General features: G+C 39.6%; 1 non-coding gene across 1 annotated transcript; it reads right to left on the reverse strand.

The window, feature by feature from the left end:
* Positions 1–2,367: 2,367 nt before the first annotated feature.
* LOC148580901 (small nucleolar RNA R71) lies at positions 2,368–2,471 on the reverse strand. The gene has a single exon (XR_015899695.1). It is a non-coding gene; the product is annotated as a small nucleolar RNA R71 (small nucleolar RNA).
* Positions 2,472–12,671: the final 10,200 nt, after the last annotated feature.

Genomic DNA, 12,671 nt, shown 5'->3' on the forward strand with positions numbered 1-12,671 from the left:
GGCTAAGCATGGCCACGTTAGAAGCCACGTTAACCTAGTTAACGTGGACTCTAACGTGAGACATAGGGGCGCCTTGGAACGTTAGTGACAATGTTGAGTGTCACTAATGTTCTCGAAGGATGGAAAGCCCACGTTAAAGAGCCATGTTAACTAAGTTAACGTGGGCTCTAACGTGGGAACAAAGGGGGCTTTTCAAAGTTATTGGGAATGTTAAGTCTCAATAACGTGTGCGAAGGACTTAGAGGCAACGTTAGTGGCAACGTTTGTGCCACTAACGTTGAAGTTAACGTGGCTTTTACTTAGGAACGTTAGTGAGAAAGTTGATTGTCACTAACGTTCTCGAACACATATTTTCACTAAACGTTAACACCCCTAACGTCCTGAGCTAAAGTCTCTGTCCACTTCACATTTTCTCTCTGCAAGTAAAGCCAAGCCCAAATGAAGAAAAGAACTGCTTCAAACTCAAGATCCAAAGGCCCAAGACTTGAAGAGCCAACTAGAAGCTGAGAAAAGTAGTATATATAGGAGTAGCTTTGAATTATTTAGGAGTTCTGGAAGTTGGGGGGAAAAGAGAACTACTCTCTGTATTTTACCTTCTCTGCATTTTCTAGTTTTATGATGTATTCTCCATCTTTTTTTCATTTTCTAGAGCTATGAACAACTAAACCCCTTTCATTGGGTTAGGGAGCTCTGTTGTAGTTTGATGGATCAATACTAATTTTCATTATTCTTCTTCTATATTTTCTCTTGATTTTACTTGAAAGCTTTCGATCTTCATCCAATTGGGTAGTTATCTTGGAAAAGAAGCTATTCAAACTTGGATCTCTTCTGAACCTTGAAAGAGGAATGAAGAGATCAAGCTAGAAATGCTTTCTCATGCTGGACCAAATTGGGTTTGATGGGTATGTGACTATAACCCTCTCAATACTTGATTTGAGAAATGCATGTGGTATAATCAGTGACCATACTTCATCTCTTCTCATGAGTAATTGACCAAGGAATTAGCTATTGATCAAGATTTGAGAGATTGATTGTAATTCAATCAATTAAGATTGCCAAGGAGATCAATGAGTGCATTGATTGAGAAAGAGATGAAAATGAACTTGATCCGGAGAATTGCAACATCTCCTAAGCCCAATGAACTCCCCATCTCTGAACTTACCCATTCTCTTTAATTTCTGCCATTTACTTTTATGAGCAAATCTCCCATTCCCATTTACAATTCTGCAATTTACTTTCAGTCATTTACTTCCAGTCCTTTAATTCTAGCATTTACTTTTCTATTATTTACATTCCCGCCATTTTATTTTCTGCAACTCTCAACCTAAATTCTGGATTCGCTCAACTAGAACATTCTTCTAATTAAAGTTGCTTGATCAATCAATCCCTGTGGGATTCGACCTCACTCTATTGTGAGTTTTTACTTGACGACAAATTCGGTACACTTGCCGAAGGAAATTTGTTGAGAGACAGTTTCCACCCGCATCAAGTTTATGGCGCCGTTGCCGGGGATTGATTGTGCATCAACAATGATTAAATTGGAAGATCACTAGATTGAGCATTTTTCTTTTGTGAATTTCATTTTCTATTTGAGTGATTTACTTTCTGTTTTAGTTAAACTTCTTCCCTTCCCCCTCTACTCTTTTATTTTTCTTTGTTATTTTTAATTCTGTTTGCTAACCCACTAACTGTTTGATATATTGCATCACCCACAACTAACAATAATTTTGACAAAAATACTTTCTGCACATATCTTTTCTTGCTTGCACTTGATGGTTGTATGTCAGGGAGAAGAAGCGGGGCTTCAACTTCCTTCGATTCTGAACCTGAGAGGACCTTCCTTAGATTAAGGAGGGAGGCAAGAGGAAAGAAAGTGGTTGGTGCTGAGGAAGAGGAGGAATTCTTTGAACCAAACATGGAAGACAACATGGAAAACCATCATGAAGAAGAGGATCACAACCATGGGGGAGGAGGTAGAGCAAATCATGCTGGGGAGGATAGAAGAGTTTTGGTCTCTTACATCAATCCAAACCCAGGCAATTGTGGAAGTAGTATCCAAAAGCCAACAATCCATGCCAACAACTTTGAACTTAAACCACAGCTCATCACCCTTGTTCAGAACAACTATTCGTTTGGAGGAGGTGTTCAAGAAGACCCCAATCAACATTTGACCACTTCCTGAGACTATGTGACACAGTGAAGTCTAATGGTGTTCATCCTGACACTTATAGACTGCTCTTATTTCCATTCTCACTCAAGGACAAGACAGCCAAGTGGCTGGAATCTTTCCCAAGGGAAAGCTTGACAACTTGGGAAGATGTGGTGAACAAATTCTTAGCAAGATTTTACCCTCCTCAAAGAATCAATAGGCTGAGAGCTGAGGTCCAAACTTTTAGGCAACAAGATGGTGAAACTTTGTATGAATCATGTGAGAGATTTAAGGACCTCACAAGGAGGTGTCCACCTGACATGTTCAATGAATGGGTGCAGCTGCACATTTTCTATGAAGGGCTCTCTTATGAGTCAAAGAAGGCCGTAGACCATTCATCCGGAGGATCCTTGAACAAGAAGAAAACCATTGAGGAGGCTATAGATGTCATTGAAATAGTAGCAGAGAACGACTACTTCTATGCTTCCGAAAGAGGGAACACAAGAGGAGTAACGGAGCTAAACAATGTAGATGCTCTGTTGGCCCAAAACAAGCTCATTACCCAGCAGCTGGCTGACCTCACCAAGAAGATGGAGAGGAACCAAGTAGCAGCAATCTCTACTTTATCAACAACCCAAGAAGGAGTGAATTAAGAAGCAGAGGGTAGTCAGGAGCAAGCCAACTACATTGGGAATTCACCAAGGCAAAACTATGATCCATACTCCAAGACCTACAACCCTGGATGGAGAAACCACCCAAACTTTGGGTGGGGAAGTCAGCAAGATCAAAACCAAGACCAGAGACGTTACAACTCCAACAACAATGCAGCTCACCAACAATTCACACAGAGGACATCTCAACACCCCCACAACAATACTTCTCCACACGCCTATCAAAACCAAAACAGCACATCTGCTCCGAATCACCCATCAATTGATGACAAGCTCTCTAAGATTGAAATCTTACTTGAAGGAATATGCCAAGAGATTCAAGAAAATAAGGTGTTCAAAGAGGAGGTGCGAGCCAATATTAAGAACCAGGGAGAGACCATTAGGAAGCTGGAATTCTAGGTGGGATGTTTAGCTAAGAAGATTCCCAAACCTACTGATAGCTTCCCAAGTGACACGGAGAAAAACCCCAAAGGAGAAGCAAAGAAAGTAAGATGGGAAGATTGCAAAATGGTCACTACAAGTGATCAAGAGACTGAAGACAAGCATGGCAAACCTTTCGAACAACCTGATGGCAACTCAACAAAGGAGGAGGATAGAGATCACCAAGAACCAGAAATCTCACAACAAGAGCTGCTGAAGCACTATGCACCCTTCTCTCAACTGCTCAATGGTGCTGTGGGAAAGAGAATATACTCAAGGTTCCTAGACTTGTTTGCATCTCTGTATGTAAACATACCATTCATCAAGGCAATTCAACAAATGCCTGCATTCATCAAGTATATGAAGGAACTTCTTCCCAGGAAAAGCTCACTCAAAGGAGGCCAGACTATAGTGATGAACAAGGAATGTAGTGCCCTTATTCAACCTGAGTTGCCTACAAAAAGAAGAGACCCAGGGAGTTTTCACATCCCTTGTGCCATAGGTGAAACTATGTTCGATAGAGCACTATGTGATTTGGGGGCCAGCATCAACTTACTGCCCTTATCCCTGGTGAAGAGGCTGCAGATCAATGAGATAATGCCCACAGATGTAATCATCAGACTGACTGACAAAACTCAAAAGCAAGCAATAGGAGTGGTGGAAAATGTGTTGCTAAAGGTTGGGAAATACTTTCTCCCAACAGACTTTGTCATCCTGGACATGGAAGAGAGTCACATTCACCCAATCATATTGAGAAGACCATTCCTAGCTACGGCCAGAGCACTTATCGATGTAGAGAAAGGGGAGCTAATATTGAGAATCCATGATGAACGACTCAACTTCAATGTTTTCAAACTCTCACAAGAAACAGATCAAGAGGACAAGGAACTAAGCACAAATGATAATGGGACACTGAAAGAGGAGACAAGCACTGAAGCACAGCCAGTTCATTCTGAGATCCCCTTAATTGATAAACAAGGAAAACAGCAATTGTCACAGCTCAAGGAAAAGTTGGAGGAACCTAAACCTCTAGAGGCAGGTGAAGACAGCATCACAACTCCTTTAGAAAAAGAGGTCACCAAGGGGAAGGCAACCTCAAAAGAAACAAAGAAGAAGGTACCAAGGAGGTGGAGGAACAAGAAGATCCCTACGGAAGACTTCTCTCCAGGGGATAGAGTTGTCTCAGCTTACTTCCCAGATATTCCCCCTAATCTCCCCACTGTACCATCTCAGTTACCTAAGGTCTTCACTATCAACAGAGTTCTTTCCCTGGAACATGTGGAGATCATTGATCCAACCAATGGATATAAGTCCACAGCAAGAGGGGAGGACTTTAAGCACTACCAACCACCCTGATGAGGGAAAAACGTCAAGCTAGTGACGCTAAAGAAGTGCTTCATGGGAGGCAACCCATGTTTTATATGTTTTTAAAATAGTGAATAAATCAATGTTTATGAATTTCAACCCAAACTTGACAAACACTTGGTGAAATCTTTATCATGCAGTATATAGTGAAGAACAAGTTTGGTGTTCAAAGCAGAACTCTTGGAGCTTTGAACAAAACTTTTCATCACAGTGCTCCAAACTAAATTCATAAATATACAAACTCTTTTTCTTCTCTTTATTATTCTAGCCGTAGAGTTGATTTTTATGATATTAATTTCCTTATTTTAAATTTTTATAGGAAAAAGGAAAAGGGGAGTGATTGGATAGTTAAACAAAGAAGGTTCGGACACCACAAAAGGAGGGACTACACACTTGTTCCGAAAAGGGAATGCATTGGAAAATGTTGCCATGCAACATTGGAAAAATGGGACCCCTAAAAGTCCGAGCAATCTCATTCATAAAGTGATGATCCTTGTCTTTTATCCATGCATCACCCCAACCGTCCATCAAGTAACCACCCCATCAATCCACACCCTCCATTCTCTCACAACTTCTCTATATAAACAACCCTTGTTCCGTACCCACCTTCATTGTCATTACCCACTCTTCACCACTCTCCATTTCGGTACAAGACACTACCTACCCCATTAAAAACCTTTTTCCCACCTCACTCTCTTCATTGCAATAAAACCCTAAACAACCAAAAATCTCCACAACTTTGCCACCTTCACATATTAACTATCATTCATGGCGTCTTCGTGCTCTAAAAGAAGGAAGGGAAAGGAACCCATGGAAGAACACCCATATGATGAAAAGAGATTTAGAAGCTTGCATCATGCATTGTAATATGGGTGGATGGTTGATAAGGAAATCATTTATGAGCTGGGATTTCAAGTTAAAAATACTGAGTGCCCCGAAATCACAGAGAAGATAGAAAGGAGAAGATGGGAGCTCCTCACTAACCCGGTCATTAAGGTGAATGCAAACCTCATAAGAGAATTTTATGCAAATGCGGTTCGATATGATAAGAAGGATGAGTCCTATACAAGCTTTGTGAGAGGAAAGATGGTGGACTTTGGTCCTATGAGTGTCATGAGGGTATTGAAGCTACGGTCTATACAGTTTGAAGAAGAAAGCTATCACTCAAGATTGGACAACTCCAATTATGACCATATTCTGCAAGATATTTGTGTACCAAGAGTTGACTGGGAAAGGGGTGCGGGAAATAAACCAAAGTTCATCAAGAGAACAGATCTCACTCCTGAAGCTAAGGGGTGGTTTGAGCTAGTGAGAAGGTCTATTCTCCCAGCTGCAAACAACTCGGAGGTGAATGTCAAGAGAGCCACAATGGTGCACTGTATACTGAAGGGAGGAGAAATCAAGGTTCATGAACTCATAGCTGAAGGTATTAGAAAGATGGCAGAGAAAAGTGACTCAAGAGGAACGTTAGGTTACCCCAGCACTATTTACCGAATATGCAAGAAAACTGGGGTGGTTTTTGAAGATGAGAACCCTATGTGGATAAAGGAAGGCATCCCAATAACTGTACGAAGGATGAATGCTGCAGCATCCCCTTTGCCTTAGCGGAAGCAAAGGAAGAGGACAGCCCCTCAAGTAGTGGAAGGACAAGTCTTAGAGGGTCAAGCACAACAGACCTTGGACATGCACCAATTGCAGGAAGCCATTGATGGCTTGTCTAGACAATATTTGGAAAGCCAAGGAGCATAGAAAGAGCTTCAACTATAGATGATGGGGCAGCAAGAGGAAGCACTCTCAAGATGGATGACTCAGCAAGGTGAGTGGCAAAGGCAAATGATGGAACAGCAACTAAGCCAAGGACAACAATGGGGAGAAACATTCAACAGGATGGAACAAAGGCAAAACGAACAACAAGAATCCATCCAGAGGCTAATCAACATCCAAGCACATCAAGGGGCACACATACATGAGATGTATCGAAGACAAATAGAACAAGCAGAACTATTGGACGAGAAAAGGGCATTCGCAGAAGGAGTTTACATGAGCGAAACAGGACATCACATAAACACTCAAGCCAGGCTCGGCTACTTAGTGGGACAGCTGCCAATATTGCATCCAGGAATAGCCAGGTATGAAGAAATGAAGGATGAATTAGCACGAGAGGAAAGACAAAGGGTGGAAGAGAGTCATGAGTCAGTGAGGAAGGCACTTGAGGATTGGAAGCAAGCAAGATTGGCACGGATGCGAGGAAATGCAAGAGGAAACAAGGAGGACAAGCAAGGAAAAGAGCATGAACATCCACAACAGTAAAAGGTGGTGGAGTTCCTTCTTTATTCCACCTTTCTCTATGTTTTAAATAAGGAAGATCTTGTATGAAATAGAACTTTCTTCCATGTTATGTTTAAACCTTTTTCAATTCTGTCTTTTAAGTCTTTGGTATTGAAGAAGGTCTCTGTGTGCTAGTCTTTATGTCACTGCATCCTTACTTTACTTACTTGTATGCTCGTTCCTTTTGAATCAAATGAAGAGAGAATGTTTATGTTTCAAAAGACCAGAGTAGAGTTCATACTATGGAGTACATTCATGAGTTTGTGGTATGATCATAAGTTAGCTAAGTTAGTTCAACCATAAGGTGGGATGACAACTATCTGGCTTGAATACTTTGCTTTGAATATACTCATGAGACTAAGTATATGACAAGATCCTAAGAAGAGAAAGAGAAAAGAATAATAAAAGTGGAAAAACAAAAGAAAAAGAGCAAGTAATAAGGCTAGGCACCAATGGTTTTGATCTTAAGATATGTGTCTGTGGTGTTCCTGTGTGAGGGATCTACTTGGATGAATAAGCTCTTAGGGGTGCTTTATCACTTGGTAACTTAGGTTAACTAACCCGAGATTATCAGCTGAAAGTCCATTATCAAGAGTAACCCTCACCACAGAGCATTTAGTAACCCAAAGAGGTGCTGGACACCAAGGTCTCAAGAAGGAAAATAAATGAACTATATGCCTGTGGTGTGTATGTATGGAGGAGAGACTTAAGGGAGTAAGTCCTTAGGGGTGCTTCAACACCTAGCACCTTGAACCAACTGGTTCGGGAGTGTTGGCTGAAAGCTTATCTTAAAAAGTTGCCCCCTTACAGAGCACTTAGCCTAAGAACACCAATAAGCTCTGAAATGATAATAAAGGGATCAATGAATAAAAGTCTCATGGGATGTAAGCAAGGTGAGTGTTTTAGGACATGATAAAGGTCAGAAAGCTAGTAAAGGAATGAACCTAAGTTGCTATGCATGAAACCACCATAAAATCAGTGATATGACTTCCACAAGAATGACTCATTGCTCTTGGCATTCCATTCATCATTCTCTTGTTCCAGTAATTGCTTAGGGACAAGCAAGCTTTAAGTTTAGTATTGTGATGCCAGGGCATCTTGGCCAGTTTCACTGACCTTTTCTTTACTGTTTTTAGGATAGTTTCATGCATTCCCTTAGGAAATAAGCTAGTTTTGGGTAGATATTCACTTACACCTTGATTCAAGTATACATTGTGCATTTTACATTATTTCATGAGGATTTTGCATGAGTTTAGTGACAAATTGTATGTTGCATTACCCATGACTTGGACTAGAACTTTGATGCACTCTTTTGCTTGATTTCAGGACCAAAGGAAGCAAGGAATGGGAGGTAACTTGCAAAGTTAATGAGAAAAGTGATTGCCAATAACGCTCTCGAAGCCATCATTGACCACGTTAAGAGTCACGTTAACTAAGTTAACGAGAACTTTAACGTGGAGAGGGGAAGTTGAGCCAACGTTAGTGACACTTAACATTGTCACTAACGTTGGCAAATGCTCATAAGTGGCCACGTTAGAGTCCACGTTAAATTAGTTAACGTGGCCTCTAACGTTAGAAGGGGGGAGAAATGCCAACGTTAGTGACATTCAACATTGTCACTAATGTTGGCCTAAGGAGAAATATACCACGTTAACTCCCATGTTAACTTGGTTAACGTGGGAGCTAACGTAAGAAGCAAGAGTGGTCGACAACGTTAGTGACACCCAACATTGTCACTAACGTTGGAAGCAACCACACAACCCCCCAAGGAGCCACGTTAACCTCCACGTTAACTTAGTTAGCGTGGAAGCTAACGTTGATGAGTGAAAGAATGGCCAACGTTAGTGACACTCAACATTGTCACTAACGTTGGGGATGGCTAAGCATGGCCACGTTAGAAGCCACATTAACCTAGTTAACGTGGACTCTAACGTGAGACATAGGGGCGCCTTGGAACGTTAGTGACAATGTTGAGTGTCACTAATGTTCTCGAAGGATGGCAAGCCCACGTTAAAGAGCCATGTTAACTAAGTTAACGTGGGCTCTAACGTGGGAACAAAGGGGGCTTTTCAAAGTTATTGGGAATGTTAAGTCTCAATAACGTGTGCGAAGGACTTAGAGGCAACGTTAGTGGCAACGTTTGTGCCACTAACGTTGAAGTTAACGTGGCTTTTACTTAGGAACGTTAGTGAGAAAGTTGATTGTCACTAACGTTCTCGAACTCATATTTTCACTAAATGTTAACACCCCTAACGTCCTGAGCTAAAGTCTCTGCCCACTTCACATTTTCTCTCTGTAAGTAAAGCCAAGCCCAAATGAAGAAGAGAACTACTTCAAACTCAAGATCCAAAGGCCCAAGACTTGAAGAGCTAACTAGAAGCTGAGAAAAGTAGTATATATAGGAGTAGCTTTGAATTGTTTAGGAGTTCAGGAAGTTGGGGGGAAAAGAGAACTACTCTCTGTATTTTACCTTCTCTGCATTTTCTAGTTTTATGATGTATTCTCCATCTTTGTTTTCATTTTCTAGAGCTATGAACAACTAAACCCCTTTCATTGGGTTAGGGAGCTCTGTTGTAGTTTGATGGATCAATACTAATTTTCATTATTCTTCTTCTATCTTTTCTCTTGATTTTACGTGAAAGCTTTCGATCTTCATCCAATTGGGTAGTTATCTTGGAAAAGAAGCTATTCAAACTTGGATCTCTTCTGAACCTTGAAAGAGGAATGAAGAGATCAAGCTAGAAATATTTTCTCATGCTGGACCAAATTGGGTTTGGATGGGTATGTGACTATAACCCTCTCAATACTTGATTTGGTAAATGCATGTGGTATAATCAGTGACCATACTTCATCTCTTGTCATGAGCAATTGACCAAGGAATTGGCTATTGATCAAGATTTGAGAGATTGAATTTATAATTCAATCAATTAATATTGCCAAGGAGATCAATGAGTGCATTGATTGAGGAAGAGATGAAAATGAACTTGATCCAGAGAATTGCAACATCTCCTAAGCCCAATGAACTCCCCATCTCTGATCTTACCCATTCTCTTTAATTTCTGCCATTTACTTTTATGAGCAAATCCCCCATTCCCATTTACAATTCTGCAATTTACTTTCAGTCATTTACTTTCAGTCCTTTAATTCTAGCATTTACTTTTATGTTATTTACATTCCCGGCATTTTAATTTCTGCAACTCTCAACCCAAATTCTGGATTCGCTCAACTAGAACATTCTTCTAATTAAAGTTGCTTGATCAATCAATCCCTGTGGGATTCGACCTCACTCTATTGTGAGTTTTTACTTGACGACAAATTCGGTACACATGTCGAAGGAAATTTGTTGAGAGACAGTTTCCACCCGCATCATCAGGGATAGAGATGCTTCTCCCATAGAAGTCGGGAGTAGGTGCAGTAAAGTCACCAAGCACCTTCCTTGCATTGTTAGCATTGTTGTTGTTTTCGGCTTCCATGGCTTCTTCTTGTTTGAAAATTTCTGTTAGGTCTTCTCCAGAGAGTTGTGCTTTAGCTTCTCTTAGCTTTCTCTTCAAGGTCCTTTCAGGTTCAGGATCAGCTTCAACAAGAATGCATTTGTCCTTGCTCCTGCTCATATGAAAGAGAGGAGAAGAAAGTATGGAATCCTCTATGTCACAGTATAGAGATTCCTTGAGATGTCAGAGGAAAAGAAGAATAGAAGGAGGAGGTAGAGAGGAGAGAATTTGAACTTATAGAAAGAGGGAGTCCGAATTGCACCTTGAGGAGGAATGTTAGTCCCTTAAATAGAAGGATGTGAGAAGGGGGGAAGAATTTTCAAGAAAAAATATTTTTTAATTAAAAGAAATTTTTGAAAAAAATAGTTGATGATTTTCGAAAATTAAAATTGAGAAAGTGGTTAAGTGATTTTGAAATTAAGAATAAAAAAGATATGATTAAAAATCATTTTTGAAAAAGATGTGGTTGAGAAGATATGATTGAGAAAATATGGTTTTAAAAAGATATGACTGACAAACAATTAAAAAGATTTGATTTTTAAAATTAATGTCTTGGCTAACAGGAAATTTAAAAGATATGATTATAGAATTCAAATATTGAACCTTTCTTAACAAGGAAGAAATTTTTGAATCAAACCACTAATTGTTAGCAAGGATTTTCGAAAATAGTAAAAAAATGGAAAAGAAATGATTTTGAAAAGATATGATTGAAAAGATATGATTTGAAAAAGATTTGAATTAAAAACAAAATCTTCCCTCCTGTGCCATCCTGGCGTTAAACGCCCATAATGGTATCCATTCTGGCGTTTAATGCCCAAAATACTACCATTTTTGGCGTTTAACGCCCAGCTAGATACCCTGGCTGGCGTTTAAATGCCAGTTTTCCTTCCTCACTGGGTGTTTTGAACGCCCAGCTTTTTCTGTGTAATTCCTCTACTGCATGTTCTGAATCTTAAATTCTCTGTATTATTGACTTGAAAAGACATAATTTTAAAAATTTTTTGAATTTTTAATGATGAGAAACAACAAAATGAAACTAATCATGGAAAATTAAGATCAAAACAAATAATGCATGCAAGACACCAAACTTATAAGTTTGTATATTAGGGACAACAACAAATTGAGAATGCATATGAAAAGTAACAAAACACACAAAACAAGAGAATTTAAAGATCAGAGCAAGGAAATCATCAAGAACAACTTGAAGATTAATGAAGAATATAATGCATATTTTCAAAAAATGCAAGAAGATTAAAGACATGCAATTGACACCAAACTTAAAAATTAACACTGGACTCAAACAGGAAACATAGATTATTTTTGGTTTTATGATTTTATAAATTTTTTTTCTAATTTTTCGAAAATTATTTGGAAAAGAAAATAAAGATTTCAAAATTCTTAATAAGAATTCCAGGAATCATGCAATGTTAGTCTAAAGCTTCAGTCTAAAAAGATTAGACATGGCTAGCCAAGCTTCAGTAGGACATTACATACAATAGCCAAATTGATGAGAATCAATTAGTTTTTGTGATGATAAAAACATCATCTGAAAGTCTAGAATTCATTCTTAAAAATTCTGAAAAATAAAAATAAAATAATGTTACCTAATCTAAGCAACAAGATGAACCGTCAGTTGTCCAAACTCGAACAATCCCCGGCAACGGCGCCAAAAACTTGGTGCACGAAATTGTGATCTTCAATGGCGCCAACAACTTGGTACGCACAATTGTAATCTCACTTCTTTTTCACAACTTCGCACAACTAACCAGCAAGTGCACTGGGTCGTCCAAGTAATAAATCTAACATGAGTAAGGGTCGATCCCACGGAGATTGTCGGCTTGAAGTAAGCTATGGTCATCTTGTAAATCTCAGTCAGGCAGATTCAAATGGTTATGGAGAATTGATAATTAAAAGATGAATAAAATATAAAATAAGATAGAGGTACTTATGTAATTCATTGGTGAGAATTTCAGATAAGCGCATGAAGATGCTTTGTTCCTCCTGAACTTCTGCTTTCCTATTGTCTTCATCCAATCATTCATACTCCTTTCCATGGCAAGCTGTATGTTGGGTTTCACCGTTGTCAATGGCTACCTCCCGTCCTCTCAGTGAAAATGGTCCAAATGCGCTGTCACCACACGGCTAATCATCCGTCGGTTCTCGATCATGTTGGAATAGGATCCATTGATCCTTTTGCGTCCGTCACTACGCCCAACACTCGTGAGTTTGAAGCTCGTCACAGTCATC

The sequence above is a fragment of the Arachis ipaensis genome, chromosome B10, assembly GCF_059453495.1.
Source record: "Arachis ipaensis isolate K30076 ecotype BB chromosome B10, ASM5945349v1, whole genome shotgun sequence".
Classification (NCBI taxonomy): Eukaryota; Viridiplantae; Streptophyta; class Magnoliopsida; order Fabales; family Fabaceae; genus Arachis; species Arachis ipaensis.